The sequence below is a fragment of the Hemiscyllium ocellatum genome, chromosome 7 (assembly GCF_020745735.1).
Source record: "Hemiscyllium ocellatum isolate sHemOce1 chromosome 7, sHemOce1.pat.X.cur, whole genome shotgun sequence".
In the NCBI taxonomy this organism is placed as follows: domain Eukaryota; kingdom Metazoa; phylum Chordata; class Chondrichthyes; order Orectolobiformes; family Hemiscylliidae; genus Hemiscyllium; species Hemiscyllium ocellatum.
Genome location: NC_083407.1, coordinates 6,963,877 through 6,983,983, shown reverse-complemented (window position 1 = coordinate 6,983,983; position 20,107 = coordinate 6,963,877).

Here is a 20,107-nt window from a genome sequence, read left to right as displayed (position 1 = left end):
TCTCCTACATTTACCCTTTCACCTCACACTACAGGCAAATTAACATGGCCAATTCACCTAACCTGTACATTTCTGGACTGTGGGAGGAAACCCACACAGACACAGGGGAATGTGCAAACTCGCCTGAGGCAGGAATTGAACCCTGGTCTCTGGTGCTGTGAGGTAGCAGTGCTAACCACTGCGCCACCGTGCTGCCCACTTTTGTAACTGGATCGTAGGAGGTTGAGGGGGTGGCCTATTGGAGGGTTATAACATTTTGAGGAACATAGATAAGATGATTAGCAAAGGTCTTTTCCTGAAGGTGGGGGAGTTTAAAACTAGGGGGCATATTTTTAAGGTCAGAGGAGAAAGGGTGGAAAAAGGGCACAAGGAGCAATGTTTTTATACCGAGAACGGTTAACATGTAGAATGAACTGCCAGAGGAAGTGGCGGATACAGGTACATATTCCAAAAGACATTTGGATAAGAAGATGATGTAGAAACATTTGGAGGTATTTGGGCTGATTGAGGATGAGCCATCAGTCCTCAGTAAAGGTTTCACTTTCATCCCGCTATGCTCCCAGGTCAATGAATTCCATATGTGCTGTGACATTGAACGTTTCTTCTGCCACCTCCACCTCTGTGCTTACTTTTACAATCGTGATACCCATCCACCCACTGAGGACCCCTTCTCCTGCCTCCAACATACTCCATCCTCTTGGACACCCTGTCCTGGTCTCTTACCGGCCCTTTACCTCTTCATCTCCAACTGCCATCATGAAACTGACTGCCTCAACCTCTAACCCACACAAAGTGCAGGCCTCCATACCCTCTGCTCCAACCCCAACCTCACTGTTAAACCAGCAAACAAGGAGAGTGCAGTGGTAGTTTGGTGCACCACCCTCTACATCATTGAAGTCAGGCGCCAATTCTTCCACCATCACCTTGGCCATGATCTCACCTCCCTGCACCAAACCATCATCTCCCAGACTACCCACAACCTCATTGGCTCAGGGGGTCTCCCATCCACAACCTGGAACCTCAGAGTTCTGCAACCCCGCATCACCTGGTTCTACCTCTTCCCCAAAATCCACAAACCTGACTGCACCGGTTCAACTTATTGTCTCTGCCTGCTCCTTCCAACCCGAAGTTTTCTATTCATACCTCAACACTGTCCTGTGCCCTTTGGTCCAGGAATTCGTACATGGACTCAGGACACCACCTACAATCACTACCTCCTGCATGACTTTCAATTCCCTGGCCCCCAACGCCTCATCTTCATCATGGACATCCGGTCCCTATGCACATTCATCTGCCATTGTGAAGGCCTCCAAGCCCTCCATTTCTTTCCTCTCCTGCTGACCCAACCAGTCCCCTTCCACAGACACACTGATTCGATTGGTGGAACTGGTCCTCACCTGAAACGGCTTCTCCTTCGATTTCTCCCACTTCCTTCAGACTAAAGGGCAGCCGAGTAAGCCCCAGCTATGCTTGCCTCTTCGTCAGACACATGAAACAATCCATCTTCCGCAGTTACAATGGCACCATCCCCCACCTCTTCACCTGCTATATTGATGACTGTATTGGCATCACCTCATGCTCCCATGAGAAGGTTGAACAATTCATTAAGTTCACTAACACCTTCCACTCTCACCTTATTCACCTAGATCATCACGGACCTCTCTGTCGCCATCTCTGGTGACTGACTCAACATGGATGTCTACTACAAACCCACCAATTCCCACAGCTACCTGGACTACACTCCTTTGACCCCGCACAAAACCATGTTGCCTATCACTGATAAGCCCATTCTTTTCCAAATATAAATAGATTTTCTCCCTCAGTACCTTCTCAGCAACTTTCCCACCACTGACATCAGGCTCACTGGTCTGTACTTACCCGGAATATCCCTACTACCCTCCTTGTGCAGCGGGACACTATGAGCAAACTTCCAGTCCTCCGGCACCTCACCTGTATTTAAGGATGCTATAAAAAGATCAATCAGGGCTCCAGCTATTTCCTCTCTCAGCAACCTGGGATTTGTTCACCTTAATAACCTCTAGGCTATCTAACAAATCTTCCCTACTTATGTCAACGTGATCCACTTCTATCTCTAATCTCAACATTCATCATGTTCCTCTCCTCAGTAATCATTCAGATTCTCACCCGTCTTCTCAGGTTCGACACACAGCCTTCCTTTGTTATCCTTTCTCTAGTTACCCTCTTGCTTCTTATATAAGAATAAAAGGCTTTGGGATTCTCCTTAATTCTGCTCACTAAAGCTATTTCATGACCCCTTTTAGCCCACTTGATTCCTCATTTAAGACTGGTCCTACTCTTCCGATATTCTTCCAGGACCCATTCTGTTCTTAGCTGCCTGGACCTTATGTACGCTTCCCTTTTCCTCTTGGCTAGTCATACCATTTCTCCTGTCATCCACGGTTCACAAATCTTGTCCTTCCTATCCTTTGCTTTCAACGGGACATGTTTATCCTGTACTATCTTTAACCTATCTTTGAAAGCCTCCCACATCTCAAATGTGGACTTCCCTTCAAATAGCCATGTCCAATCCTCATTACCCAGCTCCTGCCTAATTTTGACATATTGTAGCGCCTCGACATACGAACGGCCCCGTTCACGAACAAATCGGTTTACGAACAGGATTGTATGTAAAGTTTTGCTTCAACGTACGTACGAAATTCAAGGTACGAACAAGGGTACGAACGCAAAAAGTCAATGTGCGACCATGTGGTTTCATTGTTCTGCGCTTGTTGAACACAAAAGCTCTCGGACCCCGTGTGATCTCATTCAGTTCATCTTTGGCACGTGCGCTATGAACAGCTGTCCAAGCATTTTTATGCTATCCGAACAGTGGGAAAAATGGATTCAGTTCGCGAACTTTTCGGTTTGCGAACCGGGTCCCGGAACGGACTAAGTTCCTAAGTTGAGGCGCGACTGTAATTGGCCTTAGCCCAGTTTAGTAGTCTTAATCAACATTGACTTCACTAATTTCCAAATCTCCCCTCCCCCCACCACATCCCAGATTAGATTAGATTCCCTACAGTGTGGAAACAGGCCCTTCGGCCCAACAAGTCCAAACTGACCCTCTGAACAGTAACTCACCCAGACACATTTCCCTCTGACTAATGCACCTAACACTATGGGCAATTTAGCACGGCCAATTCATCTGAGCTCTTAGATCACATCTTAGAACCAACCCTCCAATTCAGCACCACCTCCTTGACCTGTTCTAATTGCCCATCGTCCTTTCCACCTGCCTGCTCCACCCTCCCAGCCAACATTTCACAAATACCCCATACCTGCATCCACCTATCACCTTCCCAGCCCCACTCTCCTATTTATTGCTCCGGCCCATTCTCCCCTCACATTCCTAATGACGGGATTATGTCTGAAACGTCGACTCTCCTGCTGCTCGGACGCTGCCCGACCTGCTGTGCTATTCCAGTGCCACACTTTTTGACTCTGACTCTCCAACATCTGCAGTCCTCATTTTCTCCCAAACGCAGACAGGTCGGCCTACTTTAGTTTGGGAACCTGGTCGGCATGTATGAGTTGGACCAAAGGGTCTGTTTCCATGCTGTATAACTCTATGACCCTATGAGTTCTCTTTAACCAGTTAGAATCATAGAGTCATAGAGTCCTACATCATGGATGCAAGCCCTTTGGCCCATCCATGCTAACCCCATTTTCCTGCACTTGGCCCATTTCCTTCTAATCCTTTCCTATCCATATATTTGTCCAAATACCTTGTAAATGTTGATAATGTACTCACTTTCACTGGCAGCTCATTCCATATGCATACCACCTCTGTGTAAAAATGTTGCCCCCCAGGGTCCCTTTTATTCTTTTCCCTCTGACCTTAAACTGATGCCCTCTTGTCCTCAATTCTCCAGCCCTGGGAAAAAAGACTGAGCGCATTCACCCTATTCATGCCTCTCATGATCTTATACACCTCGTAAGGTTTCCCCTCAATCTCCCTATGCTCAAAAGAGAAAAGTCGTGGCTTGTCCAACCTCTTCGTATAACTCAGGCTATTGGGTCCAGGCAACATCTTTGTAAATTTCTTCTGCACTCTTTCTAGCTTAATAACATCTTTTCTATAACAAGGCGACCAAAACTGAACACAATACTCCAAGTGCCGCCTCACCAATGCCCTGTACAACTAAGATATAACTTCCCAACTTCGATACTCACTGCCCTGATTGATGAAGGCAAATGTGCCAAAAGCCCCCTTCACTGCCCTGTTTACCTGGGTCTTCACTTTCAGAGAACTGTGAACATGAACCCCAAGAAGATTTTGTTCCACTATACACCTTAAGGCCTGACCATTCACCATGAAACTCCTACCTTGATTTGACTTTCCAAAATGCAGCACCTCACACTTGTCAATATTAAACTCCATTTGCCATTTCTTGGCCCACTCTCCCAGCTGATCAAGGTCCTGCTGCAATTTCTGATAACTTGCCTCACCATCCATGATAGCCACCTATTTCAGTGTCAGCTGCAAACTTGCTAATCATGTCTTGTACATTCTAATCCAAATCATTGATGTTGATAACAAAATAGCAACAGGCCCAGCACCAACCCCTGAGGCACTACACTAGTCACAGGCCTCCAGTTCGATAAGCATCCTTTCATTACCCTCTGCTTCCTACCATCAAGCCAATTGTGTATCCGATTTGCCAGCTCCCCCTGGATTACATGCAATCTAACCTTCCAGAGCAGCCTACCATATGGAATCTTATCAGAGGCCTTTAGGAAATCCATATAGACTACGTCTTCCACTCTGCACTCGTCAACCTTCCTGGTCACTTCATCAAATAACTCTGACAAGTTTGTGAGGCATGATCTCCTATGCACAAAGACATGATGACTATTCTTAATCAAACCCTGTCTTTCCAAATCTTATCTCTCAGAATCTTCTCAAGTAATTTACCCCCCACAGATGTTGTGCTTACTGGTCCATACTTCCCAGGTTTTTCTTTTTAGCCCTTCCAAATCCTCACCTATGGCTATCGATAATGCAAAAATATCAGCCTGGGCCCCCACAATTTCTTCTCTAGCTTTTTGCAGTGTTCTTGGATATATCTGGTGAGGACAAGAAGACTTATTCACCTTCATACATTCTAATACATCCAACACCTCCTCTACTGTGATTTGGGCTGTTCCCAAGACGTCACCACTAACTTTCCCAAGTTCACAAGTCATCATATCTTTCTCTATGGCAAACACAGAAGAGAAATATTCATTGAGAACCTCACCCATCTCCTGCTGTTCTACATATGCATGTTCACTTTGGTCCTTCAGGTGCCCTATTCTTTCTCCTTTAATACCTCTATGGATTCACCCTAGTCCTCTCAACTGAGGCTATTTCATGCCATCTTTTTGCCCTCCTGATTTCCTTCTGCATTAAACTCCTGTATTCCCCATATACCTTCAGGTATTCCCTTGATCCCAGCTCCTTGTACCAGAGCCACACCTCCTTTTTTTTTGGTCCAAGCCTCAATATCTCTTGTCATCCTGGGTTCCCTATTCCTGCCAACCTTGCCTTTCACCCTGACACAAACATATAAACTTTGAACTATAGCTATCTCACTTTTGAGGGCCTCCTACTCGCAAGAGGTCCCTGTGCCTGCAAGCAAACTACTCCAACTAACCCCTGCAACCCCCTGTCTAATTCCATCAAAATTCACCTTGCCCCAAATTAAAACTTGAACTTGTGGACCAGTTTTGTCCCTCTCTTTAACTATTTTAAAATTAGTAGAACTACCACCAACAAAGTCCTTGTTTTTAACTTTTTTCTATAATCACTCTGCAGGACCTTGTCCCTATTTCTACCTATGTCATTTGTGCTAATGTGCACAATGACTTCTGGCTGCTCTTTTCCCCCACCCCCACCTTAGAACGTTCTGCTGCTCTGAGACATCCTGGACTCTGGCACCAGGGAGACAACATAACATACCGTTTGCAGCCACAGAATCTCCTATCTGTCCCCCTAACTATCAAGTCTCCTATCACTAAGGTTCTGTTAACCTTTACCCTTTCCCACTGTGCCCCAGAGCCTGTCGCTGTGCCACTGACCTGGCTACTGTTGTTTTCCCCTGAACGGTCATCCCCCCAGCAGTATCCAAAATGGTTTATTTGTTTTTGAGGGGGTTCCTGCATTATCTGGCTACTTCCTTTGCCTTTCCTGGTGGTCACCCAGCTGCTGTCTGCTCGCAGCTTAGGTGTGACCGCATCACTAAAACTTTTCCCTGTGAAGTGCTCAGGACCTCGGATGATCCTGAGTGCAGCTGGCTTCGGCTCCCTAATACAGTCTCCCATGAGTTGCAGCTGGGCGCACTTCTCACAGGTGTAGATGTCAGGGACAATGGAAGTCTCCCTGAGCTCCCACATCCTGCAGGAGGAACATGCAACTGCCCTAACTGCTGCAAAACTAAAGAGGACTTGACCTGAGCTTCCCTGTCCTTTTTGTTAAGCCGCTGCTCTCTGAAGCCTCTCAAGCCAAAGCCTTGCATCTCACTCTGCGATCAAAAATTTTGCAATAGCATGTTTCTCTACATCTCCACTTTCTTTGAGGTTAGACAGAGGAAGGAAGGGAGGAATGAAGGAAACACTACAGCGATGGGCCTTAAATTTTTTTTTATTTCAAAGATATTTCAATGCAAAGCACCTTGCATTTCTTTACATACAGGGATCGGAATTAATCATTCGTATATACAGGTCTGTATGTTTAGCTGGGGCTTCAGCAGAGCCCACTTACTGAGTGGGCTCCCTGTTCTTCTTTGACTGGCAGATGTTACACGGTGGTCTTTCCCCACCGCGCCTTGGTGGCAGTTGACCCAAGCTTCAGTGCGTCCCTCAACATGTAGTCCTGGACCTTGGAATGTGCCAGTCTGCAACACTCAGTCAGGGTCAACTCTTCAGCTGGAAGATCAACAGGTTTTGGACCGCCCAGAGAGCGTCCTTGACCGAGTTGATGATCCTCCAGGCACAGTTGATGTTCGTGTCGGTGTGCGTCCCGGGGAACAGACCGTAAAGCACGGAGTCCCGTGTCATGGAGCTGCTCGGGATGAACCTCAACAACCACCACTGCATTCCTCTCCAGACTTCTTCTGCATAGGCACATTCCAGAAGGAGGTGTGTGACAGTCTTGTACCCCCCCGCAGCCGCTTCGAGGGCAGCGTGCGGTGCGGCTGAGAGTCCGGGCGGGTATAAAGGATCTCACAGGCAGAGCCCTTCTCACCACCAGCAAGCCATGTCTTGGTGCTTGTTGGAAAGGTCTGGCGAGACATTCTGCCAAATGGCTTTGACAGTCAGCTCAGGGAACCACTCAGCAGGATCCACCCTCTCCTTTTCCCTGAGCAGACTGTCAAAGCTGTTTGGAAGAATGCCTCATCACCAGAACTACATGCTGACCGCTTCCTGATGGACTTGTAGTCAAAGGTGTTTTTCTTCATAAATTTCTCCATGAAGTCCAAGCAATGGGCATTAAAAACTTTTTTTTAAATTTCAAAAATATACTTTATTCATAAAATACTTTGATGATCTATACAAGTGGACACACTATACATATCTAAACATTCCATTTCTTTGCATACCAAAACAGAGTAATCGTTCCTATTTACAGGTCTGTACGATTCCATTTTTAGCTGAGGCATCAGCAGAGCCCAAATGACTGCATGGGCCCCCTGTTCTTCTTTAGGCAGGCAGACGTTACACGGTGGTCTTTCCCCACCGCGCCTTGGCAGCAGCTGCCCCAAGCTTCAGCGCATCCCTCAACACATAGTCCTGGACCTTGGAATGTGCCAGTCTGCAACACTCAGTCAGGGTCAGCTCCTTCAGCTGGAAGATCAACAGGTTTCGGACCGCCAAGAGAGCGTCCTTCACCGAGCTGATGATCCTCCAGGTGCAGTTGATGTTTGTCTCGGTGTGCGTCCCGGGGAACAGGCTGTAGAGCACGGAGTCCTGCATCACAGCGCTGCTCGGGACGAACCTCGACAAACACCACTGCATTCCTCTCCAGACTTCTGCGTAGGCACATTGCAGAAGGAGGTGTGTGACAGTCTCGTTCCCCCCCGCAGCCGCTTCAAGGGCAGTGTGCGGTGTGGCTGAGAGTCCGGGCGGGTATAAAGGATCTCACAGGCAGAGCCCTTCTCACCACCAGCCAAGCCATGTCTTGGTGCTTGTTGGAAAGTTCTGGTGATGAGGCATTCTTCCAAACAGCTTTGAAAGTCTGCTCAGGGAACCGCTCGATAGGATCCGCCCTCTCCTTTTCCCGAAGGGTCTCAAGGACACTACGCGCTGACCACTTCCTGATGGACTTGTGGTCAAAGGTGTTTTTCTTCATAAACTTCTCCACGAAGGACAGGTGATATGGAATGGTCCAACTACTCGAAGCGTTCTGCAGCAGCGAGGCCAGGCCCATCCTTCCAAACACCAGAGACAGGTAGAACCTCGGTACGTAGTGACACTTGATGTTTGCGTGCCGGGGATCCACGCACAGCTTGATGCAGCCACACACAAAGGTGGCCATCAGGGTGAGGGTGGCATTGGGTGTATTTTTTCCGCTGTTGCCCAGATCTTTGTACAGTGAGTCCCTTCAGACCCGGTCCATCTTTGATCTCCATATAAACTGGAAGATGGCCCGGGTGACTGCAGCGGCACAGATTCTGGGAATAGGCCAGACCTGTGCCACGTATATAATAGCAATGACAGTGCCTCACACCTGATGACCAAGTTTTTTCCCGCGATGGAGAGCGACCGTAGCTTCCACCTGCCCACTTTCTGCCTCACTTTGCTGATACGCTCCTCCCAAGACTTGGCGCAAGCCCGAGCCCCACCGAACCAAATACCCAGCACCTTCAGGTGGTCGGTCCTGACGGTGAAAGGGATCGAGGATTGGTCTGCCCAGTTCCTGAAGAGCATGACCTCGCTCTTGCCTCGGTTTACCTTGGCCCCCGAGGCCCGTTCGAACTGGTCACATATGCACATGAGTCTGCGCACGGACAGCGGATCTGAGCAGAAAACGGCGATGCCATCCATGTACAGGGAGGCCTTAACCTGTAGGCCCCCGCTGCCAGGAATAGTGACCCCTATCAGGCTCGTATCCTTCCTGATGGACTCGGCAAATGGCTCTATGCAGCACACAAACAAGGCAAGAGAGAGAGGGCAGCCCTGCCTGACTCCAGATCTGCTGGGAATCTATCTGATTCGCACACATTGATTGAGACTGCACTGACAATGTTGGTGTAGAGCAGTCTGATCCAATTGCAGACTCCCTCCCCGAAGCCCATTTTGGAGAGAACATCTCTCATATACCTGTGTGATATCCTGTCAAAGGCTTTCTCCTGGTCCAGGCTGATCAGGCAGGTGTCCAACCCTCTGTCCTGCATGTAGGCGATCGTATCCCTGAGAAGTGCGAGACTCTCAGTGATCTTCCTGCCCAGCACAGCACAGATTTGGTCAGGGTGGCTCACTGATCCCAGAGCAGACCTGACCCGGTTGGCGATTACCTTTGACAGAATTTTGTAATCCGCATTCAACAGTGAGATCGGTCTCCAATTTTTGAGTTCCTCCCTCTCCCCCTTCTGCTTGTGGATGAGGGTGATGATGCCTTTTCTCATGGATTCACTCATGGTACCTGCCCGAAGCATACTGACATACACCTCCAGCAGGTCCCGGCTAATCCAGTCCCACAGAGCGGAATAGAGCTCGACCGGTAAGTCGTCGCTTCCGGGAGTTTTATTCTTTTCGAAGGACTCAAGGGCCTTGGTCAACTTGTCCAGAGATACCGGCTGGTCCAGCCTCTCCCGTATTCTGTCGTCTAAGACTTCCGTGATAGAGGACAGGAACGACTTGGAGGCCGCGCTGTCGGTCGGCTTCGCGTCATACAGACTGGCATAGAAGGATTTACTGATCCTCATGACATCAGCCTGAGATGACGTTATCGAGCCATCTTCTTCCTTCAGGCTGCTGAGCACAGAGCTCTCTTTGTGCACCTTCTGGAAGAAGAAACGTGAGCACATCTTGTCCTGCTCCACCGAGCGGACCCTGGACCGGAAGATTATCTTGGGAGCCTCCGAGGCAAAGAGCGAGGCTTGCTGGCCCTTCACCTCCTTGAGGTCCTCCAGTGTAGAGCAGTTTGATCCAATTGCAGATTCCCTCCCCAAAGCCCATTTTGGAGCAATGAGCATTAAAAACCCCTTGACACCAAGCTGACAAAAGCCTGCTCTTCAGTGCAGGTGACTATGCGTCTATTGAGAGTGTCTTGCTGAGGTCCTCCTTCTGGTAGTGGTGACTGTACTGATGCTAATCTTAACACCGACAGTCAATCTGCGTTGTCACAGTCCTTTGCTGGTCTTTTTTATTCCTTCATAATTGCCCTTATTTAATTTTAAAACACTAGTCTTAGATTCATTTATATTAAATGTGCTGCCAAAATGAGTACAAATGTGCAATGAAAATGATCTCTGCTTTTCATCCTCAGACTGAATATGAAGTCATGTTCTGCTCACTGCTACGTAGGAACATTCACAATGAGGTTATTAGTTAGCCCATATTATCAAATCTAACAGGATCTTCCATCTGATTGGTTCTACAAAGTGTTGCCCAAAGGAATGTTATATGAAGCTTTTAGTTTATTGTTAATTTTTCTTTAGTTTTAGTTTTTAACAGAAGATTTAGTAATTGTAAGGCTTTCATAGCATCAGAAAGTTTACCAGTAACAGCAAGACTTATTGGATTGGCTGGTGAGTATTTCTTGTTTCCAATCCTATAATCCATTTCTTATTAAATTTCTATCATGATAAGTAAAATATTGACTTAAATAATAATATAAACAAAAACAGAATGACCGACATTATTCAGTAGGAATAATTCATTAATTAAATGCTATAAGAAGGCTGGGCCGCTACAAATGGGAGCTCATGGTTACTTGTGTGATCCAAGGGAAACAGGTAACCAGTTAGAGGAATATAGAGTCATAGAGTTATACAGCATGGAACCTTTGGTCCAACTTGTCCGTGCGGTCCATTTGCCAGGACTTGGCTCATTTCCCTCTAAACCTTTCCTATTATGTACCCATCCAGATGCCTTTTAAAAGATGTAATTGTACCAGCTTCCTCTGGTAGTTCATTCCAAACATGCATCGCCCTTTGCATGAAAAACCTTCCCTTAGGTCCCTTCTAAATCCCTCCTCTCTCACCAAAAATCTGTGCCCTCCAGTTTTGGACTCTGCCGCCCTGGGAAAAGGCCTTCACTATTCATCTTATCCATGTCCCTCATGATTTTATAAACTTCTATAAAGTCACCCCTCAGCCTCCGATGCTCAGGGAAAATAGCCCTAGCCTATTCAACCTCTCCCTATAGCTCAAACCCTGCAATCCTAGCAACATCCTTGTAAATCTTTTCTGAACCCTTTCAAGTTTCACAGCACGGTACGGTGGCACAGTGGTTTTTTTTATAGATATTTTTATTGGGAATTTAACATTTTGACAAATTTACAAAAATAAGCAGAATTTTCAAGCACAAACATTAATATAAAAATAGGTCTTAAATATATAATCATCAAAATTCAACTAATCCACAATCATCCAGAGTGTATAGTTGAGTCGCTTACATCTTTCAAATAAGAGAAAATGTTCTCTAATACACTCATAACAGTATGATAAAAAGGAAGCTATTTCCAAACAATAAGAACAAACAAAAAAAAATTAAACATGTTTGAATGGAGATCTTCCCCCTTGTTCTCAGGGGGCCTTACTACCTTTCCAACGTTCCACCATATCCTCTCCCAAACAGTGTCCCACCCTCGACCCGGGCGCTCCTTAATAGGATTTAGATATAATACCGAGCTAGAGTTAACAGTGAGCACCGCACCCCCACCCGTCCCCACCCATACCTGAGTATATCTAATAGCATCAATGCCACGTACAAACACACATAACTATAAAATTACAACTCCAACAGATTACAGTTAAGTATAATAACATAGCAAGGAAGACAACTCCGCTCCCAGAGGCAAAAGTAAAGTAGAATAAAGTATCCATTTCTCCCCACGGAGTGTGGGAGAGGCAAGCCAACATAAATTGTCTCTTACGATTTATTTAACCGAGTCTAAAAGTTTCTTGACCTCTTCCGATGATCTAAAATTATACTCGGATCCTTTGTGGGTAAAGCATAACGTCGCTGGGTAGCGTAAGGTGTATTGAATATCTAAGTCCCTTAAACATTTCTTCACCTCATCAAACGCCTTCCTTCTTCGTGCCAAAGCCGGGGAGAAGTAATGAAATAACATAATCTTGGATCCTTCATGGATCATAGCTTTAGGATCCTTTCCAAGCTTTCTGGAGGCATCCAGGAGTATCTGCCTCTCCCTATAACTCTGCAGCAGGAACAGGACCGGGCGTGGGCGCTGGTTTGGGCCAGATCCGCGTGCTGCGACCCAGTAGGCCCACTCCACCCTTACCCGGTCAGTTTCGGCCCCCAGGTTTAAAAGCTGGGGCAGCCATTGCTCCAGAAATGCTGCTAACTGTCCTTTCCCTTCTTGCTCTTGAAGGCCCAGCAACCGAATATTCTTTCTCCGATTTCTGTTGTCAATATCATCGATGTAAATTTCAAAGGCCCGGACTCTCTGCTCCAGAGCTCGCACCTGTTCTGCAGCTGTTTGAGCTGCAGCCTCGGAGGTCGTGGCCTTTAGTTCTGCCCCCTCCACTCGGCCCTGCAGCTCCTCCATGGTTTGATTCTGTTTCTGCAGCTTTTCTTCGAATGCATTCCATCTCTGTCGGGATTCTGCAATGAAATTGACGAGTGTCGATTCCAATCTGGCAATCATCTCTATAAGGCCTGTTTTTACATCAGCTGCAGCCGGAGGAGAGGAGGGTGGGGGAGGGGTCTTTGTTTTCTGAGAGCTGCGGGGTCCCTTTGATTTACTCATTATCCACTCAGTATTAGACTGTTTAAATATAATATTCAGCAGCTAATTAAGATTAAAGAAATTTTTTGGGTGGTTTGGCAAGTGTGGTGGGGGCAGGAAACCCACTTTACCCAGGTTTTGGGAAGGGCTCTGTAGACTCAGACTTGCTGAGTCGCCGCCATCTTGGATCTCCAACCGGTGGCACAGTGGTTAGCACTGCTGCCTCACAGCACCTGAGACCTGGGTTCAAATCCCACCTCAGGCAACTGTCTGTGTGGAGTTTGCACATTCTCCCTGTGTCTGCGTGGGTTTCCTCCAGGTGCTCCAGTTCCCTCCCATAGTCTAAAGATGTGCAGGTTAGGTGAATTAGCCATGTTAAATTGCGTGTAGGGGAATGGGTCTGGGTGGGTTGTTCTTTGGAGGGTCAGTGTGGACTTATTGGGCCGAAAGGCCTGTTTCCACACTAAGTAATCTCCCCTTTCTTAGGCAGCTTCATTAAATATATTCAAGACAACAGTTGGATAGGCTTTTGCGTGTTAGGAGAACTAGGGTCATGAAGATAATGCAGGTAGGAGGAGCTGGGATGATGGATAGATCAGCTACGAATTTAATGAATGGTGGAGCAGGCTCAATGGCCAAATGGCCTACTCTTGTTTCCATTACTACGAAACTATAGCAGAGAGACTGGAACTGAACACAGTATTCCAAAAGTGGCTTAACAATGACCTGTACAGATTCAACATGACCTCCCAAATCCTAGACTCAATGCAGTCCCCAGGACCTTGCCATTATGTATATAAACTCTATGCTGATTTGCCTTTCTGAAATACAGCACCTCATATTTATCTAACTTAAACTCGGTCTGCCACTCCTCAGCCCACCTACCCTTCGGATCAAGATTCCAGTCTACTCTAAGGTAACCCGCTTGACTCTCCATTACACTACCAATTTTAGTGTCATCTGCAAGCTTGATAACCATACCTCCTATGTTCACATCTAAATCATTTATATAAATGACAAAAAAACAATGGACCCAGCACTGATCCTTGTGGCACACCACCGGTCACAGGCCTCCAGTCTGAAAAATAACTACATTATCACATTAGCTCAAAGTCAATGCACTAACGATTGCCCTGCAGATACTTTGCACTGAGGGCCACTTGGTTACCTAGGCCATACGATGTAATCATACCCCATAGGACTGCACAATCTGATTTGGTCCTTGGTAAGAGATGGGAGTGTATGATTGCAAGGGAGGCAGTAAGGAGATCAAGAAGATAGAAGAGGAGAGACTCATTCTTTATAGTTGCCAATAAGTGACTTCAAGGCTACTTGGAACATAATGAGTAAATGGCCAAGAACATGACAGTAAGAATTACACAGCTATTTGAAGGGAAGTCCACATTTGAGATGTGGGAGGCTTTCAAAGATAGGTTAAAGGTAGTGCAGGATAGGCATGTCCCGTTGAAAGCAAAGGATAGGAAGGGCAAGATTCGCGAACCGTGGATGGTAGGAGAAATCGTACAACTAGTCAAGAGGAAAAGGGAAGCGTACATAAGGTCTATGCAGCTAAGAACAGAATGGATCCTGTTTGAGGAGTGTTGATATTCAAAAGAATCTGGGTGTTCTTGTTTCCAAGTTACTGAAAGCTAACACAAAGGCCCAACAAGAAATTAGGAATACAAATGATGTTAGAAGATTTGAAAGACAGTTAGGAAAATCTACTTCAATCATATATAATCTTGGTGAGATTGCTGTGGGATATTGACCCAGTGACAGTGAGGGGATAGTCAAGTCAAGAAGGGGGTATGACATAAAGTGGAACCTATGGGTTGTGATGTTATCAAGCGTCTGCTGTCTTTGTCCTTCTAGGCGGTTTGGGGGGGGGGGGGGGGTTCTCAGCGAAAGCTCTCAGAGAATTCTCAGCTGAGTTGCTGCATCACATTTTGTATGTAATACATCATGTTGCCACTGTATGACAGTAGTGGGGGGGAATGAATGTTGAAGTTGGTGGATGAGAAACTGATGACATGGGCTGCTTTGTTCTGGATTGTGTCAAGCTTCTAAAAATGTTGTTGGAGCTGTACTCATCCAGGGAAGGATGTGTATTCCATCACACGCCTGACTTATGCCTTCTTAATGATGGACAGACTTCTATGAGTCAGGAGAAAGTGAGGACTGCAGATACTGGAGATCAGAGCTGAAAATGTGTTGCTGGAAAATATATATTCTTTCCTCATGCCCGAAACATCGATTCTCCTGCTCCTTGGATGCTGCCTGACCTGCTGCGCTTTTCCAGCAACACATTTTCAGCTTCTATGAGTCAGGAGATGAGTTGCCCATCACAGAATTTCCAACCTTTGATCCTGCTCTTCTAGTCTCAGTATTTATATAAGCACATGAATATTCCCAGCATGGAGGATATGAACCAAGTGTAGGCAGATGGGATTAGTTTAATGTGGTGTCATGTTTGGCACAACATCATGGGCTAAAGGGTCCATTCCTGTGCTGTACTGTTTGACATCCTAGGATATTTCCCCAGGCTGGTGAATCTGGAACCATAGACTCAGGGCACTAGAGCATTTTGAAAAGAGCCAAGGAGGCATTTCTTCACTCAGGGGGTGGTGAATCTCTGGAATTCTCGACCCCAGAGAAGTGTGGAAGCTCAGCCATTGAGCAACTTTAAGGCAAAGATTGATAGGTTTCTAGTTACTAATGACATCAAGGGATATTGAGATAGTGCGGGCAGGTGGTGATGAGGTAGATGAACAGCTGTGATCTAATTGACGGGTGGGCTACACTTGATGAGCTGAGTGACCAACATCTGTTCCTAGCTTTCTAAGCCTGAATGGTGCACAGAAACATAGGGTATTGGATATAGAGTAATAGAGTGATACAGTGTGGAAACACACCCTTGTTTCAAGATGTTCCTGATGAAGGGCTTTTGCCTGAGACGTCGATTCTCTTGCTCCTCGGATGCTGCCTGACCTGCTGAGCTTTTCCAGCACCACACTCTCGAATCTGATCTCCAGCATCTGCAGTCTTCACTTTCTCCTTCATTTCAATTTGCCCATGCTGACCAGGTTTCTCAAACTAAATTTGTCCCATTTGCTTGAGTTTGACTCATATCACTCTTAAACTTTTCTATTCATGTACCTGTCCAAATATCTTTTTAATGTTGTAACAGTACCTGCCTCTATTACTTCCTCTGGTAGTTCATTCCATATATACATCACATCTGTGTGAAAGAGTTGTCCCTCAGGTCCCTTTTAAATCTAACCCCTCTCACCTTAAACCTATTCCCACTAGCTTTGAACTCCCTTACCCTCGGGAAATGACCTGCCTGGTTTCTCTTATCAAAACTGAAAAATGTGTTGCTGGAAAAGCGCAGCAGGTCAGGCAGCATCCAAGGAGCAGGGGAATCGACGTTTCGGGCATAAGCCCTTCTTCAGGAATGAGGAAGGTGAATTATCAAAATGCAACACCTTGCATTTATCTAAATTAAACTCCATTCATCACTCCTCAGCCAATTGGCACAGATGAGGTGGCAGGGCAGGTTAAGACTGCAGTTAATAAAGCAATTGTTAATAAACTGTTAAAATTGCATTTGAACACAGGTTAGATACCAGCTGGAGTATTGTGTACTGTATTGGGAACTGCATTTTCGAAAGGATAGCGAACACACTGGAGTCAGTGCAGAGGAGGTTTGTGACAATACTTTCATGGATTAAGAATTTCAGTTATGAAGATACATTGGAGAAGATGGGACTATTCTCCTTGGAGTACAGGAGGTTGAGAGGGGTTGATAGAAGCTTTCAAAATCACAGTGGCACAGTGGTTAGCACTGCTGCCTCACAGCGCCAGAGACCCGGGTTCAATTCCTGCCTCGGGCAACTGTCTGTGTGGAATTTGCACATTCTCCCCGTGTCTGCGTGTGTTTCCTCCGGGTGCTCCGGTTTCCTCCCACAATGAGCAGGTTAGGTGAATTGGCCATGCTAAATTGCCCGTAGTGTTAGGTGAAGGGGTAAATGTAGGGGAATGGGTCTGGGTGGGTTACGCTTCGGCGGGTCTGTGTGGACTTGTTGGGCCGAAGGGCCTGTTTCCACACTGTGAGTAATCTAACAGAGTTGGGGGAAGGTGTGTTGTTGTGTGGAAACTGTTGCTATTGGTGAAATGATCAAGGGGAACTGGCACAGATTTGAAGTAATTAGCAAAACAAGCATACAAAACATTGTAAAAAATTATTCATGTACTAGAAAGCACTACCTGAGGGTAGGGCGGAGGCAGCTTCAACAAGTTAATTCAAAAGGGAAGTAGATTGCATTCTGAAGAGGAAGAATATGTTAGGTTATGGGGAATGACACTAAGGGAAATGCTCATTCAGAGAGCTAGTGCAGATGTGAAGGGCTGAATGGCTTTCTCCAGTAATGAAACAATTAGAACCATAGAATCCCTACATAGTGGAAACAGGCCATTTGGCCCAACAAGTCTACACCAATCCTCCGAAGAGCATCCCATTCTATCCCTCTACCCTTTCCCTGTTACCTAGTATTTCCCAAGGCTAACACACCTCACTCACACCTGAACACTATGGATAATTGAGCATTGCCAATTCACCTAACCTGCATATCTTTAGACTGTGACAGGAAACCAGAAAACCCAGTGGAAACCCACACTGACAGGGGAGAATGTCTAAACTCCACACAGACAGTATCCCGAGGATGGAATTGATCCTGGGTGTCTGGTACTCTGAGACAGCAATGTTAACCATCGTGCTACAGTGCTGCACAATTCTATTTGATGGGGAAAGCTGAACACAGCAGAACACGTCACTCTTTGTGCCGAAACAAAACAATTTTGTCAATTTAAATCCAGAAAAAGCCCCCATCCACTTTTGCCAAAGGTAACAAAGGACTCCATGTTGAAGCAAGAGGTTGCTTCACTTGTGACAAAACCAATAAGCTGACAGTTTGTGGTGGTCCCTGTTTGAAAATATCAACATCCGACAGAGTTACCATTGACCAAATACTCAACTGGACTCGTCATATAAATACAATGGCTACAAGAGCAGATCAGAGGCAAGGAATATCGCAGCGAGTAACTCACCTCATAACTCCCCATAGCTTATTCACCATCAACAAAGCACAAGTCAGGAGTGTGATAGAATGTTCCCCATTTGCCTAGATGCAGCTTAAACAACATTCTCGAAGCCTAATACCATCCAGGACAAAGCAGCCTGCTCACACCACATCCAAAAACATGTATATCCTCCATTACTAACACTCAGTAACAGTGTTGTATACTATCTACAAGATGCACTGTGAATTATCTTGCACTATCTACAAGATATGTGAAAAATTAACTTTTTCATACAATGAGTAGACTAGATTCCCTCCAGTGTGGAAACAGGCCCTTCAGCCAGTAAATCCACCCTGACCCTCCAAAGACTAGCCCACCTAGACTCACTTCCCCCTAACACTATGGGCAATTTAGCATGGCCAAATCACCTGACCTGGTTTTTGGGAGGAATCCAGAGCACCCAGAGGAAACCCAGGCAGGCACGGAGAGAATGTACAAACTCCACACAGACAGTTGCCCGAGGTGGGAATCAAACCCGGGTCCCTGGCGCTGTGAGGCAGCAGTGCTAACCACTGAGCCACTACACCGCCCATGGCATGGAGTAGCTAGAAAATGGAATGCACTGGAAATGTGGTGGAGGCAGATTCATTTGAGGTATCGGATGATTATTTGGATAGAAATAAGGGGAGATCAAATTGGGGTATTCAAGATAATAAAAGATATGGATAAAATAGGGGCAGCACGGTGGCTCAGTGGTTAGCACTGCTGCCTCACAGCACCAGGCACCGGGTTCGGACACTTGGATGACTGTCTGTGTCGAGTTTGCACATTCTCCCCTTGTCTGCGTGGGTTTCCTCTGGGTGCTCCAGTTTCCTCCCGCAGTCCAAAGACGTGCAAGTTGGGTGAAGTGGCCATGCTAAAATTGCCTAGTGTTCAGGGATGTATAGGGGTAACTGTAGAGTAATAGGGTCGAAGTATGAGTCTAGATGGGTTACTCATCAGAGCATTGTTGTGGACTTGTTGAGCTGAATGGCCTGTTTCCACACTGTAGGGATTCAATATGGAATGGATGATTCCTCTTGTAGGGCATTCAAGGACTAGGGATAAGGGCTAGCAAATTTAAAACAGAGTAGAGGAGAAACTACTTCTCCAAACGGTTGCGAATCTGTAGAAATCACTACCCCAAAGTATGGTGGATGCTTGGACAGTGAGTAAATTTAAGAATTAATTAGACAGATTTTTAATTAGCAATGAATTGAAGGGATAGGGAGAGAAGGCAGGAAAATGGGGGTGAGGGGCATATCATCCATGATCAAATGGCAGAGCATATTCAATGGGCCGAATGGCCTAATTCCACTTGTACACCTTATGAATTTATAAATGGTGTGCAATGAAAAGGGTGAAAAGCAGGAGGTTGGCAATAGAGAATAGAATTGGTGCATTTATTGCCCAGAAAGCAGTTAAAAGTCAATCACACTGGTCTGGAGTCAGGTGGCAAGATAAGGATAATAAGTTTTCTTCCCTGAAAGTCATTAGTGAATCAGATGGGGTTTAACACTAATCAACATGATCACCAGTAGACTAGCCTTATAATTCCAAACTTTCATTAGTTTCAAATTTCACCATAGCCAGACTGCAACCCGTATCATCAGAGTATTAGTCTTAATTACTAGATTACTACTGAAATGATATTACCACTACATCATTAACTCTATCCACTGTTATTGCTTGAGATTCTGTAGGACTGGTTGCTGGACAATTTCAGTTGCAAGTGGATGGAAAGCATATATCCTATTTACTAAGTATCCCTTTCACTAATCAGATACTGAGTGAGATATGTATCGATAGAGAAAGAACTGCCAATAAGCCATGTGAAAAATTTGAGATTAAGTTCTCAGACTTCACTTCAAGATAGAGGTGAAGTTTGAGTGACTTTTTTTTAAAGTAAATTACTTTCAAGATTAAAGTAATCTTTAAAGAGTCTAACTGAGGTGATGAGTTTTTATTGAAAGACAATGCATATTCGTGAAAACAGCAGATGGTTTGTCCTGTATCCTGGTGGGAATCTAAAGATGGAAGTGTAGTTTTCGTTGAAGAGGTGGAAGCCTTCAT